We start from the raw sequence: 21209 nt of genomic DNA, 5'->3' as shown, positions 1-21209 counted from the left end.
GCAAATCCATCTCTGTTTGTGTTTATTTTCCATGAAACTGCATTGGCAGCTAGATTACAACCCACCATTTTGTATTTCAGAAAACAACCAAGTATTCATCTAATGAAATAGGACTCACATATGAACTCTTTTTCCCAATTGTCTCCAAATATTCTCTATCCAAGTCAATTATCTGAAATATACTTGTGGAGCAAACACTGCATCAACCACAGAGTTTTTTTATCGAAGCAAAAGACTGAATATAAATCATCAGAAACCTGATCCCTATCTGAATTTCTACCCCCACAAATAACATTTGGGGAATGAAAAAAAGTGGACCACAAACCGAAGGCAGTTTGTGCTGGGGGGTTTGATTTAACACGGTGTTTCGTATCTTAATAACATTAGGCCCCATTTTTAGAACAGCCTTCTGCTTCGCGGAACCCTCTCCCTTCATGGTTCCTATTACTTGAGTCTAATAAATCGTGAATAAGCAGGAGCCTAAAGTCCTGGATCGAGGAGAATTCCCCATCCTGTACCGTGAGGCACCCCCTCTTAAGAAAACACAAATTAAATCCAAACTCCTCTATAGCCAAAGGTTTGTGGAATGATAAATATTTTCATAGGAAGCTCTGCTCTTCCTGACTTTATCTTAGCAATGGATCCACTCCTGAAAATATAATGGATCCACTCCTGATGAATACAAAGAAACAACTCCTGATAAATGCAATGGATCCAATCCTGATAAATATAATGGATCCACTCCTGATAAATATAATGGATCCACTCCTGATAAATATAATGGATCCACTCCTGATAAATATAATGGATCCACTCCTGATAAATATAATGGACCCACTCCTGATAAATATAATGGATCCACTCCTGATAAATATAATGGATCCACTCCTGATAAATATAATGGATCCACTCCTGATAAATATAATGGATCCACTCCTGATAAATATAATGGATCCACTCCTGGGGAAAAAAAGTGATATACAGTTGACATCGGAAGTTTACATACACTTAGGTTGGAGTCATTAAAACTCATTTTTCAACCACTCCACAAATGTCTTGTTAACAAACTATAGTTTTGGCAAGTCGGTTAGGACATCTACTTTGTGTAATTTTTTAAACAATTCTACAGACAGAATATTTCACTTATAATTCACTGTATCACAATTCCAATGGGTCAGAAGTGTACATACACTAGCTGACTGAGCCTTTAAACAGCTTGTAAAATTCCAGAAAATGATGTCATGGCTTTAGAAGCTTCTGATGGGCTAATTGATATCATTTGAGTCAATTGGAGGTGGACCTGTGGATGTATTTCAGGGCCTAACTTCAAAAGCAATGACTCTTTGCTTGACATCATGGGAAAATCAAAAGAAATCAGCCACCTCCACAAGTATGGTTCATCCTTGGGAACAATTTCCAAACACCTGAAGGTACCACGTTCATCTGTACAAACAATAGTACGCAAGTATAAATACCATGGGACCACGCAGCCATCATACCGCTCAGGAAAGAAACGCGTTCTGTCTCCTAGAGATGAACGTACATTGGTGCGAAAAGTGCAAATCAATCCCAGAACAACAGCAAAGGACATTGTGAAGATGCTGGAGGAAACAGGTACAGAGTATCTATATCCACAGTAAAAGAGTCGTATGTCGACGTAACCTGAAAGGCCGCTAAGCAAGGAAGAAGCCACTGCTCCAAAACTGCCATAAAAAAGCCAGACTACGGTTTGCAACTACACATGGGGACAAGGATCGTACTTTTTGAAGAAATGTCCTCTGATCTGATGAAACAAAAATAGAACTGTTTGGCCATAATGACCATTGTTATGTTTGGAGGAAAAGAGGGAGGCTTGCAAGGAGAAGAAAACCATCCCAACCATGAAGCACAGGGGTGGCAGCATCATCTTGTGAAGGTGCTTTGCTTACAGGAGGGACTGGTGTACTTTACAAAATAGATGGCATCATGAGGCAGGAAAGGTATGTGGATATATCGAAGCAACATCTTAAGACATCAGTCAGAAAGTTAAAGCTTGTTCGCAAATGGGTCTTCCAAATGGACAATGACCCCAAGCATACTTCCAAAGTTGTGGCAAAATGACTTATGGACAACAAAGTCATGGTATTGGAGTGGCCATCACAAAGCCCTGACCTCAATCCTATAGAAAATCTGTGGGCAGAACTGAAAAACCGTGTGCGAACAAGGAGGCCAACAAACCTGACTCAGTTACACCAGCTCTGTCTGGAAGAGTGGGCCAAAATTCACCCCTTATTGTGGGAAGCTTGTGGAAGGCTACCCGAAATGTTTGACACGAGTTGAAAAATTAAAGGCAATGCTACAAAATACTAATTGAGTGTATGTACACTTCTGACCCACTGGGAATGTGATGAAAGAAATAAAAGCTGAAATAAATCATTCTCTCTACTATTATTCTGACATTTAACATTCTTAAAATTAAGTGGTGATCCTAACTGACCTAAGACAGGGAATTTTTAGTAGCATTGAATGTCAGGAATTGTGAAAAACTGAGTTTAAATATATTTGGCTGGTGTATGTAAACTTTCGACTTCAACTGTATATACAGTATATATATATATATATATATATATATATATATATATATACCATTATTTTAACTAGGTAAGTCAGATAAGAACAAATTCTTATTTCCAATGACGGCCTACCCTGGCCAAACCCGGACAACACTGGGCCAATTGTGCGCCGCCCTCCCAATCCCAGACAGATGTGATACAGCCTTGATTTGAATCAGGGACTGTGGTGCCGCCTCTAGCACTGAGATGCAGTGCCTTAGACTGCTGCTCCACTCTGGAGCTCAAATGGATCCACTCCTGATAAATATAATGGATCCACTCCTGATAAATATAATGGATCCACTCCTGATAAATATAATGGATCCACTCCTGATAAATATAATGGATCCACTCCTGATAAATATAATGGATCCACTCCTGATAAATATAATGGATCCACTCCTGATAAATATAATGAATCGACTCCTGATAAATATAATGGATCCACTCCTGATAAATATAATGGATCCACTCCTGATAAATATAATGGATCCACTCCTGATAAATATAATGGATCCACTCCTGATAAATATAATGGATCCACTCCTGATAAATATAATGGATCCACTCCTGATAAATATAATGGATCCACTCCTGATAAATATAATGGATCCACTCCTGATAAATATAATGGATCCACTCCTGATAAATATAATGGATCCACTCCTGATAAATATAATGGATCCACTCCTGATAAATATAATGGATCCACTCCTGATAAATATAATGGATCCACTCCTGATAAATATAAAAGTTTGGGACTGTCTAAAGCAGCACATGCGGATATCTTGAATAAGTCAAAATAATATGTTTTGAAAGGGACTTATGAACTGCAATTTAACAGATTTTGTACTTATCTGATATGCATTTATAAGGATGCCGCTTTATTTTCAGATTCAATCTGTCAACCAGAATAGAGTTTTATCTTCTATTAGTCTTTCTTTATCATGTCCCTTGCAATGCGCTGACACTGTTTCAGCATAGTTCTCAATAATCAATTGATAATTGAATTAAGGGTAGCATCACTTGTTTGGGTTGGTAACCTGCAACCCAGATGTCTTAAAAGTGTATTAAGTAGTTCATCATGGTTTTATGTTCTAATTACTGGGGACAGCTAATGGCCATGAAAGCAGATATGTTTAGGTCACATTCAATTGTCAATTTATTAGTGATTTTTTAAATTATTTTAAAACATGAGACTAGTTTAATGCAACTCAGTCAAAGAATTGAAATGAACTGGACTGTGTGTAAACTGTCCACCAGCATAACGCCTCCGGGTTTCAGCCTTCGGTCCATAGGCTGCAACCAAAGAAGTCAGACCACAGTTTCCGTCTGCTGGGACACTTGTTTTAGATTTCACAATGAATCATTAAAACAAGAATAGCTTAAAAAAAGATATATATATGTTTTTGTTTCTTGGGTTTTAAATATAACTATTTCAATCTTAATGAGCAAATAAAATAAAAATGTATACAACAAACTAAGTGTTTTCCTTTAAAATACCTCTCAGAAACTAACTTCACTCTTTTGATTTAAAACCTTAGTAACACTTTACTTAAAGAAATTATAACACCCGATGATGCATTTATAATGTGTTATAAAACTTATCATAAGCATTTACGATTCCCTTATAATATGTTACTATAATCTTATAGTTATCAAAACATCATACCTCTGTGTCTCACCGTCTCTCTGCAGCCACCCTTTACCCAATAAACCCTACAATTATCCTTTCATTCAGGCTTTAGAGAGAGAGGCGAACACAATACAGGCAGACTGTAATCCGTGATTGCCAAGATCAATGGGTCTATTGTGTGGGATGAATATGGGTAGTGTGAGGAGGGGAACACTGAGTGAATATGGGTAGTGTGAGGAGGGGAACACTGAGTGAATATGGGTAGTGTGAGGAGGGGAACACTGAGTGAATATGGGTAGTGTGAGGAGGGGAACACTGAGTGAATATGGGTAGTGTGAGGAGGGGAACACTGAGTGAATATGGGGAGTGTGAGGGAACACTGAGTGAATATGGGGAGTGTGAGGAGGGGAACACTGAGTGAATATGGGACGTGTGAGGAGTGGAACACTGAGTGAATATGGGGAGTGTAAGGAGGGGAACACTGAGTGAATATGGGGAGTGTAAGGAGGGAACACTGAGTGAATATGGGGAGTGGAAGGAGTGGAACACTGAGTGAATATGGGGAGTGTAAGGAGGGAACACTGAGTGAATATGGGGAGTGGAAGGAGTGGAACACTGAGTGAATATGGGGAGTGGAAGGAGTGGAATTCTGAGTGAATATGGGGAGTGTGAGGAGGGGAACACTGAGTGAATATGGGGAGTGGAAGGAGGGAACACTGAGTGAATATGGGGAGTGGAAGGAGTGGAACACTGAGTGAATATGGGGAGTGTAAGGAGTGGAACACTGAGTGAATATGGGGAGTGTAAGGAGGGGAACACTGAGTGAATATGGGGAGTGTGAGGAGGGGAACACTGAGTGAATATGGGGAGTGTAAGGAGGGAACACTGAGTGAATATGGGGAGTGTAAGGAGGGAACACTGAGTGAATATGGGGAGTGGAAGTAGGGAACACTGAGTGAATATGGGGAGTGGAAGGAGTGGAACACTGAGTGAATATGGGGAGTGTAAGGAGGGAACACTGAGTGAATATGGGGAGTGGAAGGAGTGGAACACTGAGTGAATATGGGGAGTGTAAGGAGTGGAACACTGAATGAATATGGGGAGTGTAAGGAGGGGAACACTGAGTGAATATGGGGAGTGTAAGGAGGGAACACTGAGTGAATATGGGGAGTGTGAGGAGGGGAACACTGAGTGAATAAAGGGAGTGTAAGGAGTGGAACACTGAATGAATATGGGGAGTGTAAGGAGGGGAACACTGAGTGAATATGGGGAGTGTGAGGGAACACTGAGTGAATATGGGGAGTGGAAGGAGTGGAACACTGAGTGAATATGGGGAGTGTAAGGAGGGAACACTGAGTGAATATGGGGAGTGGAAGGAGTGGAACACTGAGTGAATATGGGGAGTGGAAGGAGTGGAACACTGAGTGAATATGGGGAGTGTGAGGAGGGGAACACTGAGTGAATATGGGGAGTGGAAGGAGGGAACACTGAGTGAATATGGGGAGTGGAAGGAGTGGAACACTGAGTGAATATGGGGAGTGTAAGGAGTGGAACACTGAGTGAATATGGGGAGTGTAAGGAGGGGAACACTGAGTGAATATGGGGAGTGTGAGGAGGGGAACACTGAGTGAATATGGGGAGTGTAAGGAGGGAACACTGAGTGAATATGGGGAGTGTAAGGAGGGAACACTGAGTGAATATGGGGAGTGGAAGTAGGGAACACTGAGTGAATATGGGGAGTGGAAGGAGTGGAACACTGAGTGAATATGGGGAGTGTAAGGAGGGAACACTGAGTGAATATGGGGAGTGGAAGGAGTGGAACACTGAGTGAATATGGGGAGTGGAAGGAGTGGAACACTGAATGAATATGGGGAGTGTAAGGAGGGGAACACTGAGTGAATATGGGGAGTGTAAGGAGGGAACACTGAGTGAATATGGGGAGTGTGAGGAGGGGAACACTGAGTGAATAAAGGGAGTGTAAGGAGTGGAACACTGAATGAATATGGGGAGTGTAAGGAGGGGAACACTGAGTGAATATGGGGAGTGTGAGGGAACACTGAGTGAATATGGGGAGTGTAAGGAGTGGAACACTGAGTGAATATGGGGAGTGTGATGAGGGGAACACTGAGTGAATATGGGGAGTGTAAGGAGGGAACACTGAGTGAATATGGGGAGTGTAAGGAGGGGAACACTGAGTGAATATGGGGAGTGTAAGGAGAGAACACTGAGTGAATATGGGGAGTGTAAGGAGGGGAACACCGAGTGAATATGGGGAGTGGAAGGAGTGGAACACTGAGTGAATATGGGGAGTGGAAGGAGTGGAACACTGAGTGAATATGGGGAGTGTAAGGAGGGAACACTGAGTGAATATGGGGAGTGGAAGGATTGGAACTCTGAGTGAATATGGGGAGTGGAAGGAGTGGAACACTGAGTGAATATGGGGAGTGTGAGGAGGGGAACACTGAGTGAATATGGGGAGTGGAAGGAGGGAACACTGAGTGAATATGGGGAGTGGAAGGAGTGGAACACTGAGTGAATATGGGGAGTGTAAGGAGGGAACACTGAGTGAATATGGGGAGTGTGAGGAGGGGAACACTGAGTGAATAAAGGGAGTGTAAGGAGTGGAACACTGAATGAATATGGGGAGTGTAAGGAGGGGAACACTGAGTGAATATGGGGAGTGTGAGGGAACACTGAGTGAATATGGGGAGTGTAAGGAGGGAACACTGAGTGAATATGGGGAGTGGAAGGAGTGGAACACTGAGTGAATATGGGGAGTGGAAGGAGTGGAACACTGAGTGAATATGGGGAGTGTGAGGAGGGGAACACTGAGTGAATATGGGGAGTGGAAGGAGGGAACACTGAGTGAATATGGGGAGTGGAAGGAGTGGAACACTGAGTGAATATGGGGAGTGTAAGGAGTGGAACACTGAGTGAATATGGGGAGTGTAAGGAGGGGAACACTGAGTGAATATGGGGAGTGTGAGGAGGGGAACACTGAGTGAATATGGGGAGTGTAAGGAGGGAACACTGAGTGAATATGGGGAGTGTAAGGAGGGAACACTGAGTGAATATGGGGAGTGGAAGTAGGGAACACTGAGTGAATATGGGGAGTGGAAGGAGTGGAACACTGAGTGAATATGGGGAGTGTAAGGAGGGAACACTGAGTGAATATGGGGAGTGGAAGGAGTGGAACACTGAGTGAATATGGGGAGTGGAAGGAGTGGAACACTGAATGAATATGGGGAGTGTAAGGAGGGGAACACTGAGTGAATATGGGGAGTGTAAGGAGGGAACACTGAGTGAATATGGGGAGTGTGAGGAGGGGAACACTGAGTGAATAAAGGGAGTGTAAGGAGTGGAACACTGAATGAATATGGGGAGTGTAAGGAGGGGAACACTGAGTGAATATGGGGAGTGTGAGGGAACACTGAGTGAATATGGGGAGTGTAAGGAGTGGAACACTGAGTGAATATGGGGAGTGTGATGAGGGGAACACTGAGTGAATATGGGGAGTGTAAGGAGGGAACACTGAGTGAATATGGGGAGTGTAAGGAGGGGAACACTGAGTGAATATGGGGAGTGTAAGGAGGGAACACTGAGTGAATATGGGGAGTGTAAGGAGGGGAACACCGAGTGAATATGGGGAGTGGAAGGAGTGGAACACTGAGTGAATATGGGGAGTGTAAGGAGGGAACACTGAGTGAATATGGGGAGTGGAAGGATTGGAACACTGAGTGAATATGGGGAGTGGAAGGAGGGAACACTGAGTGAATATGGGGAGTGGAAGGAGTGGAACACTGAGTGAATATGGGGAGTGTAAGGAGGGAACACTGAGTGAATATGGGGAGTGTGAGGAGGGGAACACTGAGTGAATAAAGGGAGTGTGAGGAGTGGAACACTGAATGAATATGGGGAGTGTAAGGAGGGGAACACTGAGTGAATATGGGGAGTGTGAGGGAACACTGAGTGAATATGGGGAGTGTAAGGAGTGGAACACTGAGTGAATATGGGGAGTGTGAGGAGGGGAACACTGAGTGAATATGGGGAGTGTAAGGAGGGAACACTGAGTGAATATGGGGAGTGTAAGGAGGGGAACACTGAGTGAATATGGGGAGTGTAAGGAGGGAACACTGAGTGAATATGGGGAGTGTAAGGAGGGGAACACCGAGTGAATATGGGGAGTGGAAGGAGTGGAACACTGAGTGAATATGGGGAGTGGAAGGAGTGGAACACTGAGTGAATATGGGGAGTGTAAGGAGGGAACACTGAGTGAATATGGGGAGTGGAAGGATTGGAACTCTGAGTGAATATGGGGAGTGGAAGGAGGGAACATTGAGTGAATATTCTGAAATGAAGAAAGGGAGATTTGAGGGAGATGGTGGGTCTCATTGGCTCTGCTTGACCAGTTTGTGAAGAGGCTTCGGGTAACACTACCCACCTACACACACACACACACACACACACACACACACACACACACACACACACACACACACACACACACACACACACACACACACACACACACACACACACACACACACACACACACACACAGACACAGACACACCCACACACACATACAATTCTTTTAAACCCTAGGGAGCACCCTGGGAGGCCTGCGGCGTTCCAACTCTCAAGTGTGTGTGTGTCCTCTCCCAGCTAAACCCCTGGTCTGTCAGCAGACAACAGCTGTCCCTCTGGCTATCGCCACACTCTTTATTTCATTTAGAGGTGCACACATGGAGGCATTCACACACGACCAAACATACACACACACACACACACACACACAAAAACCATGCTGTTGCGTTCAACCAGCTCCCACTGCTGTTGTGTAGCTAGGTACTGTACCTTTACTCTTTCACAATTTCCAATAGAAGGAAGCTCCGGCACCATACATTTTGACCTAGTTAACATACAATATTATATACAATAGTATATATGATTAGTTTATATAGCTGTCATTGACACCTAGCTAACATAACATATTCAATACAATATTATACATGATTAGTTCAGATAGCTGTCGTTGACATCTGTGTTATTATATTGAGTTTCAATGGACTGTTTACCATGGGATTTGGCACATTCAGATTTTAAAATGAAATGAATTAATTTTCCCCAATGAGCAGTTACTATGAGCAGTTACTATGAGCAGTTACAATGTGCAGTTACAATGTGCAGTTACTATGATCAGTTACTATGAGCAGTTACTATGAGCAGTTACTCTGAGCAGTTACAATGTGCAGTTACTATGATCAGTTACTATGGGCAGTTACTATGAGCAGTTATAATGTGCAGTTACCCTGATCAGTTACTATGAACAGTTACTATGAGCAGTTACAATGTGAAGTTACTATGAGCAGTTACAATGAGCAGTTACTATGAGCAGTTACTATGAGCAGTTACAATGTGCAGTTACAATGAGCAGTTACTATGAGCAGTTACTATGAGCAGTTACAACGAGCAGTTACTATGAGCAGTTACTATGAGCAGTTACAATGTGCAGTTACAATGAGCAGTTACTATGAGCAGTTACAATGAGCAGTTACTATGATCAGTTACTATGATCAGTTACTATGAGCAGTTACAATGTGCAGTTACTCTGAGCAGTTACTCCTAATGTGGTCATGTTCTGCCACGTCAAAGAAACTACAGGTAGATCATTCAGCCAGGCACTAATGCTGACATGTCTTTGGGTAATGGCTGTATGCTTCGTACCAGTGTGTGTGTGTGTGTGTGTGTGTGTGTGTGTGTGTGTGTGTGTGTGTGTGCTGGGTAGCTCTGGACAGCTGCTACCAACTAGGGCGGGCGTTGTCATCGACTGTGTAGACGGAGGGGAAAGGGTGGATGGCAGAACTTTTTGTCCAAATGACTAACAAAAAGACCGGCTCAGTGTGTGTGTGTGCGTGTGTGTGTGTTTGTGTACCTACGTGCCTGCCTGCTTCCCAGCTTTTAAGCATGCATATATGCCTGACTGTGTATTTGTGTGCCTGTGTGTGTGTGACCACCACTCCCCTCCCGTCCCTTTCCATCAGTAGACCAGATGTTTTACCTGGGAGCAGACCACCATCTGACTGGGGTCACCCACAGCTCTGGCCCATACCCGTTTTAAGGAGGCTTCCGGGAGGTCTGCAAGCTGTCCCTCTCCCTGACCCTTTCCTGGGGCACTGATTCTGGGCAAGAGAGGCTCTGATGGTGGGGGGGGGGGGGGGGCTGTTTTAGAATGGGGTACATTAGGGGTAGGTTGATTGCAAGAGAGAGAATGAGAGACAGACACCAAGAGAGCCATGGTAGCGTGATTGAATGAAAGGGGGCTCGATTACAGGGGGTAAGGGGGGTGCAGCTGGCATAAAAGCAGGTTTGTTGCTCAGACTCCGTCAAGTGGAAAAGAAAAGGCCACCAAGTCTCTCAGCTAGTGTTACACATACACACACATACACACACACACACACACACACACACACACACACACACACACACACACACACACACACACACACACACACACACACACACACACACACACACACACACACACACACACAAGTAGCAACAGGTACTAGAGGGAGGGACTGTTTTATGAGCTGAAAGCCACTTGATTTTTTCTCTTTTCATTTGATTGTTACATTGGATTTAATTGGTTCATTTGTTGTTTTTAATTAACAATGGATCAGAGCCTAATTTGCAGCTTGTTTTAACTGAGTAATTGATGGGTTCATTACTTGAACTCTTTCTAGATTATTCCACTAAACACTTTCAATATTATTGGTGCGTTTCATGTTCTTTGTGAGTCTAGATATATGCTTCACTTAGGAATCTTTGGCTTTGTTTACACAGGCAGTTCAATTCTGATATTTTCCAACTAACTGGTCTTTTGACCAATCAGATCAGCTCTTTGGCCAATAATTGTGCAGAAGAGAGCATCCTGTCTAAACGCAGCCTTGGAGTCCTCACACATTTAGCCTACCTTGTCATGCTCCGCTCAGCTGTATATGTGGTCATGTGGAGCGGGTTTGCCAAAACAGGAGATGATCCTGAGCCATATGGATGGATGCCTATATGTGTTTTTTGATTGGTGTATTCAGTCCCTGAGCTTGTCCTGATCATATCAATCATTATTGATTATTTTGAATTGAATCCTAGGAACAGGGATTAGGACTGGGGAAACTAGGAGAACTCCAGGATTAACTTTTTCCTAGCTACAGCTCTAGGATCAGCTTCCCCTCCTCAAATCCTAACCTGAACCGTTGGTGGGGGAAAGAAAACTGACCCAAGGTCAGTATCTAGGGGCTACCTCCTCCACTCCCAACTTAGGGGGGCTCGTGTTCTCTCAGTGTGTGTGTGTGTCCAGTGTTTTAGTGTTAATGAAATCCCTGGGCTCTGAGGTCATCCCTGTGTAGGAGTCCTTGCTCTCAGGAGCCCATTACTGGACTGTAATCAACCTCTCACATCTGCTCCCAGTCTCTGTCACACACACACACACACACACACACACACACACACACACACACACACACACACACACACACACACACACACACACACACACACACACACACACACACACACACACACACACACACACACACACACACACACACACACACAGTGTGGCAGCCAGCCTTATTTACGAGCCATGCGGTTCAAAGGCTGCAGACAGGGTGAAGCCGCAGGCTCTGTGTGGGGACAGGCCCAGTGAGCGTGTGTGTGTGTGTGTGTGCGTGCGTGCGTGCGAGCGAGTGCGTGCGAGTGAGTGCGTCTGTGTGTGTGTGTGTGTGTGTGTGTGTGTGTGTGTGTGTGTGTGTGTGTGTGTGCGTGCGTGCGTGCGTGTGAGTGAGTGCATGTGTGTGAGTGAGTGCGTGCGAGTGAGTGCGTCTGTGTGTGTGTGTGTGTGTGTGTGCGTGCATGCGTGTGAGTGAGTGAGTGCATGTGTGTGAGTGAGTGCGTCTGTGTGTGTGTGTCCACAGAATTTAAACTTGAGTGTCCATGTGGAAAGTTGCCTTGTGTGGACAATAATGGTGGTATTCTAATCTATTCTAGTCTCTATGTGGTTTGGCTCTGCAGAGGTTGAGGGGATTGTTGGTTTATGACAGAGTTTTATGTGGTGTTTCAATGACAATACAGTGACGTGACTGTCCACTTTGTAAACTCTCTGTGGTTGTGTCGTCTCTGCTGAACATTACTTTATGGCTTGTACATGCCTCTAGTTAGGTATGTATGCCTAGTTCCTCCCTAATGTAGTGCAGACTACCTAGATTATGCACAATTGACGTATTACATGATCTGTTTTCACGTAGGCCTATCTCTTTAATGTTCTGTACTGTTCTCAGTGTTTCTTCTGTCTAACTGCGCTGTAGTTCTGTGCCAAAGGGCCGGAAGAAGGTCATAGAGGACATCACTAGCAGATGGCACTAACTTCCAGCAGGGAGTCATGTCAGGACTGCAATACTGAAGTCTTGTTCAGGGGCCTTTGTTGAGGAGAGAGCAGGGGGTCTGTCTGTGTGCGACAGTGTATTCAGTCCCCCCAGGCAGTCATTGGGGCAGAACTTAGGGTTCCAGGTGGAGGTCCATATGGTGTCATTATGAGGTAGTCAGTCACCGTAATGCATGTCACATGCAGCCGTTATGTTGCAGGGGAGAGGTCAGCTCATTTAGAGGTCATTGCCATTGTGCAACTTGCCTGTCATCCATCACACATATACGCACAGACGACACATGTGCGTAGAAACACACACAGGTTTTTCAGAGTAGACTACATGCATTATAGTATTGTAAGTACAGTACCTAAATCAAAATCAAATCAAATCAAATCAAATTTATTCATATAGCCCTTCGTACATCAGCTGATATAAGTGCTGTACAGAAACCCAGCCTAAAACCCCAAACAGCAAGCAATGCAGGTGTAGAAGCACGTTCAATGCAGGTGTAACACTGTACATAGACAGACATTTTTTAAACAAAAGAAGACGCACTATCATTTAATCAGGCAAAGAAAAACATCTAACCATTGTCATTCCAAACCTCAGAGAGAGAGATATATGTATGATGCAACATGTCCTACAGAACTGCAGAATCCGATACCCGTGAAAAAAAGCCAGCTCTTGCAAAAGTCTGCAGGTGAACCGAGGCCGACTGAGGCCGATGGGGCCATGGCCCTGTTGAGGTTTGTTTTAGCTTGGGTTTCAACTGGAACCGGACAGATCTCCCTGTGTTCCCATGCCCTTTGGCCCCGTCGCTGGGCTCCGCTGGACTCTACCAGGAAGCGCCCTGCGCATCACAGGGACGGGAGGGGAAGTCCAGGGGCTTGGACTGGGCGCTCCTGGTTCCCATGTTCAGTTCCCCGCTGCCGCGGTCGGTCTGCCTCATAGTGCATACCGCTTAGTGTTATATCGCCTTTGTACAGCCGGGAGTCAACAAGTGTGTTTTCCTTCTATGGTGTGGTGGGATTACTCTTATGTGTCAGCTGACTGGGAGAGGTCAGATGTGGCCTTGTGATTCGCTGGTCAGGCTTTTCGTTTCATGTCGATTGTTTAGCTGATGTTTATTGAGAAATGATATGACACAATATTAGATAATAATAACTTAGCCGGCTCTAATTAGGTTTTAAGAATTCAATTCATACAAGTACCATTATGAACCATTTGCTACCAGGTAGATTGATACAAATGATGTTGATTTAATTTGAAGTAAGCACCAGAAAGTACACATTGTTACCCCCCAGACATACCTTCTCAGTAAATACCAGGAAGATACCAGGTGAAACGGGGCTGTAAACTAAAGCGGCACCATTTTTTATATTTTGCTCCAGTGTGTCCATCCGACCTTGCGGCTGTCCACTGACATCACACTGCTGACTGCCTATACGTCGCCCCGGCTCCCCGACACTTTTAATGTCCGACCGTGTTTATGTTTCCCTTTCGGTCATTAACACAGGAATATAAGTGGTTTTTCGAGTCCTTTGGCCCCTCCACAGTAGGAATACTATTATTTACTATGAAAACAGCCCGTGCTGCAATGACTCACGTCGCCGTGTTTGGAGAAGCTGGGAGGTCGGCTGCGTCAGCTGGAATTGCCATAACATGTGATTCATCATTATGTGCAATGTATCTGTCAAAAGAATTGTTGTTAATTGAAATGGCATGTGACTGACACATAAGAGGACCGGATTCTCAGGAGTCAGGTTTTATGGCTAATCCACTCATTTTGGAGAGCTGTAGATGTACAGACGGACTTTTGTTTGTCATGTCTGCTATTCAACATTGGGCTTCACAACCTAACTCTCATCCTCTTTCAAATGTTCTAGTTAAAGAGTTCTCTTTTCCCCTCTCTCTCTTTCTCGCAATCCCTCCATCCCTCCCCCTTTCTCTCAATCCCCCTCTTTCTCTGTTGCAGTTGCTAATATCCCTCTTGCGCCTATCTGTCATGTCTCTCCTCTGTCTCTGTCAGTCTGATGTCAGTGTTGAGGACACAGGTCAAGCAGTAGGGTTCTGCATGAGCAGATTGAGGTGCCCTGAAGGCACAGAGCACACTGTCAACATCAGAGGGATAGAAAGAGCTGTTACCTTTTTCCTTCAACCATGACGAACCCGTACTCTCAACTTTACTCTCTCTTACTCTCAACCTTACTGTCAACCTTACTGTCAACCTTACTCTCAACTTTACTCTCTCTTATTCTCAACCTTACTGTCAACCTTACTCTCAACTTTACTCTCTCTTACTCTCAACCTTACTGTCAACCTTACTCTCAACTTTACTGTCAAACTTACTGTCAACCTTACTCTCAACCTTACTAGCTGTCAACCTTACTCTCAACTTTACTCTCTATTACTCTCAATCTTACTGTCAAACTTACTCTCCCTTACTGTCAATCTTACTGTCAACCTTCCTCTCCCTTACTGTCAACCTTACTCTCAACTTTACTCTATATTACTCTTAACCTTACTGTCAACCTTACTGTCAAACTTACTCTCAACATTACTCTCTCTTACTCTCAACCTTACTGTCAACCTTACTCTCTCTTACTGTCAACCTTACTGTCAACCTTCCTCTCCCTTACTGTCAACCTTACTCTCTCTCTTACTGTCAACCCCACTGTCAACCTTACTCTCCCTTACTGTCAACCTTACTCTCTCTAACTGTCAACCTTACTGTCAACATTACTCTCCCTGGCTCTCTCTTACACTCAACCTTACTGTCAACCTTCCTATCCCTTACTGTCAACCTTACTCTCCCTTGCTCTCTCTTACACTCAACCTTACTGTCAACCTTCCTCAACCTTACTGTCAACCTTCCTCACCCTTACTGTCAACCTTACTCTCTCTTACTGTCAACCTTACTGTCAACCTTACTGTCAACCTTACTCTCCTTTACTGTCAACCGTGCTCTCCCTTACTGTCAGGCTTACTCTCTCTTACTGTCAAACTTACTGTCAACCTTCCTCTCCCTTACTCTCTCTTACTCTCAACCTTACTCTCCCTTACTTTCAACCATACTCTCTGTTACTGTCAACCTTTCTCTCCCTTACTCTCAACCTTACTCTCTGTTACTGTCAACCTTACTCTCTCTCAACCGTTACTTATTCTCATGTAAATCTGAGAAGTGGTTCACACATATATTTAGTGTTTCTAAGACACTCAATTGGCACAGCAATTGCCTTGTCAGGACTATTTACTTATGTTGAAAGTTGCAAACAAACTTGTCAGTACAATAGCACTATTGTGTTGAATTTCTTGACCAATTGAAAGTCTATGAACTCAATGAACACAAACCGGTTGAACAGTTCTTAGTCCTATGTACCAATTGGGATACAGTTGAAGTGAGAAGTTTCCAAACACTTAGGTTGGAGTCATTAAAACTTGTTTTTCAACCACTCCACAAATTTCTTGTTAACAAACTATAGTTTTGGAAAGTCGGTTAGGACATCTACTTTGTGCATGACACAAGTCATTTTTCCAACAATTGTTTGCAGACAGATTATTTCAATTATTTTAAACAACTTGGAAAATTCCAGAAAATGATGTTATGGCTTTAGAAGCTTCTGATAGGCTAATTGACATAATTTGAGTCAATTGGAGGTGTACCTGTGGATGTGTTTCAAGGCCTACCTTCAAACTCAGTGCCTCTTTTCTTGACATCATGGGAAAATCAAAAGGAATCAGCCAAGACCTCAGTCTGGTTCATCCTTGGGAGCAATTTCCAAACGCCTGAAGGTACCACGTTCATCTGTACAAACAATAGTATGCAAGTATAAACACCATGGGACCACGCAGCCGTCATACCGCTCAGGAAGGAGACGCGTTCTCCTAGAGATGAACGTACTTTGGTGCGAAAAGTGAAAATCAATCCCAGAACAACAGCAAAGGACCTTGTTCTGGAGTAAACAGGTACAAAAGTATCTATATCCACAGTAAAACGAGTCCTATATCAACATAACCTGAAAGGCCGTTCAGCAAGGAAGAAAGCCACTGCTCCAAAACCGCGATTAAAAAAGCCAGACTACTGCAAATGGGGACAAAGTTCATACTTTTTGGACAAATGTCCTCTGATCTGATGAAATAAAGATAGAACTGTTTGGCCATAATGACCATTGTTATGTTTGGAGGAAAAAGGGGGAGGCTTGCAAGCCAAAGAACACCATCCCAACCGTGAAGCACGGGGGTGGCAGCATCATGTTGTGGGGGGCTTTGCTGCAGTAGGGACTGGTGCACTTCACAAAATAGATGGCATCATGGCATCATCATCAAGTATGTGGATATATTGAAGCAACATCTCAAGACATCAGTCAGGAAGTTAAAGCTTGGTTGCAAATGGGTCTCCCAAATGGACAATGACCCCAAGCATACTTCCAAAGTTGTGGAAAAATGGCTTAAAGACAACAAAGTCAAGATATTGGAGTGGCCATCACAATGCCCTGACCTCAATCCTATAGAAAATGTATGGGCAGAACTGAAAATGCATGTGCGAGCAAGGAGGCCTACAAACCTGACTCAGTTACACCAGCTCTGTCAGGAGGAATGGGCCAAAATTCACCCAACTTATTGTGGGAAGCTTGTGGAAGGCTACCCAAAATGTTTGACCCAAGTTAAACCATTTAAAGGCAATGCTACAAAATATTAATTGAGTGTATGTAAACTTCTGACCCACTGGGAATGCGGTGAAATAAATAAAAGCTGAAATAAATCACTCCCTCTACTATTATTCTGACATTTCACATTGTTAAAATAAAGTGGTGATCCTAACTGACCTAAGACAGGGACTTTTTACTAGGATTAAATGTCAGGAATTGTGAAAACTGAGTTTAAATGTATTTGGCTAAGGTGTATGTAATCCTCCGACTTCAAATGTATGTGTCTACATGGATATGTGTCAACGTATGTAATTGCTATGTAAATAAACCCTTTTTAAGCCACTGTAAAGTAGGTATGAAACTTGAGGGGAAAAGTGACCGGCGTTCTGTTAGATTTACAGTCGCATAGTATGTCAAATAAATGCAGGAGAATGACTGAAGACACGTTGGAGCTACTCTGTCATGAAGTTAGCATTTCATCATATGTTGAAGTTAGGTCATTCAATCTTCTTGAGCCACAAGATGAGATCATGTTCAATTGAATATGCAGCGCGTTTCTTTTTGTTTGAGACTCTGTTTATCTGTTTGTTTTTCTTTCCAAGGAAACCTGGATACTGGTTTTGATTGAGCAGTTGTTAGAAACACATAGAGTACATGGTCAGCATATGGTTTGTTTTGGTTATGTCCCCTTTTGAGATTCTCATTGAACAGTAGTCTGAAAGAGGTAGAGAGAGAGACAAAATAGAGAAAAGAGAAATAAAAAGAGAGCGAGAAAGCGATTGATAGATAAAAAGACAGAGAGAGAGCGAGAGAGACAAAGAGAGAGAGAGAGCGAGGGAGAGAGAGAGAGGGAGAGAGAGAGAGATTGAGGGAGAGAGAGAGAGGGTGAGAGAGAGAGTAACAGTAGGTCTTGGGGTCTACTGAGTAGAAATAGATCCAGGGACAACTTCCTGTGTTTGGAATGATGAATGTTGGTATTGACCTTGTGACCCCTGACCCACTGACCTTTGACTTCCTCCTTTCTCTCTCATTCTTTTTCTCTCTCTCTCTCTATTGCTCTCTTTCTGTCTCTCTATCTCTCTCGATCTCTCTCTCTTTCTCTCTATCACGTTATTTATCTCTCTCTTTCTCCCTGCCCTCTCTCTCATTCTCTGTCTCTCCTTTGCTCTCTCATAGACTCTCATTCTCATCTATTGGAAGCCATTTTAATGCTTGTCTAATTGTCTTAGTTTATTGCACATGTATATTAAGGGTTATGCAATAATTGCAATGCATCATTCTGCTGAACTGAGTCTGGATATATTGGTGCTTCGTGTTTATTGGCATTTCACATCAATGTTACAGTATGCCTGAGTTGACTTAGTTTATATGTGCTTCTAGGTCACAAACAACTCTGTTCTGTGTGATTACGCGGTTAACTTGGCCTAGTTTACTTCTCCCACGTCATGTTGATGTGATGTAGTACAGTACGGGTGCCAAAAAGGTGCCGAGACAGAGATAAGCAGAGAAGTGGGGCATTCTTCAGTGCTTTCCCAGGAAATTATGGAATCTGTCAAGTTCTTACTAACAAACAGCCATTCTGAATGACGAGGAAGAGGAAACTACAGCAGGCATTTGACAGTGGCATCACTAATGGTGCATCCTTATATAAACCTTTCTTTCGACTTGTACCATGTCTGTCTGTCCGTCTGTCTCTCTGTCTGTCAGGAACTCCATTCGTTCCAAAACCCAAATCACTTTGTTAACATTCCGAGTAGGTTAATCATCCACTCCCTCTTTTCACCGAACTATGAGTTCTGTTCAAACTTCCAAGCAAGTCAGTGCCCGAGGCATGTTGCTATCTGTCAATCCCCTACATACTTCTGATGCTTATTCACTATTGTTTTCACAGGAAAGCTGACGGCGAGGACCTTGAGTGACTGTGTCTTACCAGGGAAGAAAACACTCTCTCCACAGAGTCAAGTAACAGTGAAGACATTTACAACATATATTTTCCTTTGAAGAAACAACAGGGGCCTCATTTATCAACGGTTCGTAAATGTCTTACTCAATTCTCAATACGTGGACATTATAAGATTTCCATGCGCAGCAAATGATTGGGATTTATCAAACTGTTGCACGCAAAATATACGCATGTTTTCATTATATATTTGTGGGCTCACGAACTAGCGCTAAAACCCTGCCTGGAAAACACCCTCCATCCACATTTTATGGTAATAAATATGTCATCATTTGCTGAATGATTTGGAGATGTTGGAACTGGGCCATGATAGTTACTAAAAGAAATCGCAAAAGCAAATTTGATTACATTTCTGTAGAGGTGAGGGCAGAATGTTTGGTTCTTTTTTAAAATCAAAAAACACATTGTTTTTTCAAACAATTTAAAAGTAAATGCTATAGCCCACACAAATTGTTGGTCAATATTTAATTTATCAATAGATGGTTATGTTTCTATCTCATGCCTTGGTATAGGCTCTGAGATGAAATAAGTTAGGCCATGATGTCTCGCTTCAATCGCACAGCAATACTGTAGCCTATCCAGACTGTCACAGACTATCAAGGCTACCAGTCTATTTACTTTCAAGCATGGTTGGCTATTTGAATGAGAGATGGATAAATGGTAGCATGGTTGGTTATTGAATGAGAGATGGATAAATGGTAGCATGCTTGGCTATTGAATGAGAGATGGATAAATGGTAGCATGGTTGGCTATTTGAATGAGAGATGGATAAATGGTAGCATGGTTGGCTATTTGAATGAGAGATGGATAAATGGTAGCATGGTTGGCTATTTGAATGAGAGATGGATAAATGGTAGCATGGTTGGCTATTGAATGAGAGATGGATAAATGGTAGCATGGTTGGTTATTGAATGAGAGATGGATAAATGGTAGCATGGTTGGCTATTGAATGAGAGATGGATAAATGGTAGCATGGTTGGCTATTTGAATGAGAGATGGATAAATGGTAGCATGCTTGGCTATTGAATGAGAGTTGGATAAATGGTAGCATGCTTGGCTATTTGAATGAGAGATGGATAAATGGTAGCATGGTTGGTTATTGAATGAGAGATGGATAAATGGTAGCATGCTTGGCTATTGAATGAGAGATGGATAAATGGTAGCATGGTTGGCTATTTGAATGAGAGATGGATAAATGGTAGCATGGTTGGCTATTTGAATGAGAGATGGATAAATGGTAGCATGGTTGGCTATTTGAATGAGAGATGGATAAATGGTAGCATGGTTGGCTATTGAATGAGAGATGGATAAATGGTAGCATGGTTGGTTATTGAATGAGAGATGGATAAATGGTAGCATGGTTGGCTATTGAATGAGAGATGGATAAATGGTAGCATGGTTGGCTATTTGAATGAGAGATGGATAAATGGTAGCATGCTTGGCTATTGAATGAGAGTTGGATAAATGGTAGCATGCTTGGCTATTGAATGAGAGTTGGATAAATGGTAGCATGGTTGGTTATTGAATGAGAGATGGATAAATGGTAGCATGCTTGGCTATTGAATGAGAGATGGATAAATGGTAGCATGGTTGGCTATTGGATGAGAGATGGATAAATGGTAGCATGGTTGGCTATTGAATGAGAGATGGATAAATGGTAGCATGGTTGGCCATTGAATGAGAGATGGATAAATGGTAGCATGGTTGGCTATTGAATGAGAGATGGATAAATGGTAGCATGCGTGGCTATTGAATGAGAGATGGATAAATGGTAGCATGGTTGGCTATTGAATGAGAGATGGATAAATGGTAGCATGGTTGGTTATTGAATGAGAGATGGATAAATGGTAGCATGCGTGGCTATTGAATGAGAGATGGATAAATGGTAGCATGGTTGGTTATTGAATGAGAGATGGATAAATGGTAGCATGCGTGGCTATTGAATGA

General features: G+C 43.1%; 1 protein-coding gene across 1 annotated transcript in view; it reads left to right on the top strand.

The window, feature by feature from the left end:
- LOC109891438 (eyes absent homolog 2) overlaps nucleotides 1–21209 on the top strand; it is a 61126-nt gene that overhangs the window by 4017 nt on the left and 35900 nt on the right. The window contains 1 exon segment of the mRNA XM_020483985.2: nucleotides 19194–19332. The gene's annotated coding sequence lies outside the window, so the exon portion shown is untranslated.

Source organism: Oncorhynchus kisutch, linkage group LG5 (assembly GCF_002021735.2).
Source record: "Oncorhynchus kisutch isolate 150728-3 linkage group LG5, Okis_V2, whole genome shotgun sequence".
Lineage (NCBI taxonomy): Eukaryota > Metazoa > Chordata > Actinopteri > Salmoniformes > Salmonidae > Oncorhynchus > Oncorhynchus kisutch.
This window is presented reverse-complemented; position numbering and strand designations above follow the sequence as displayed.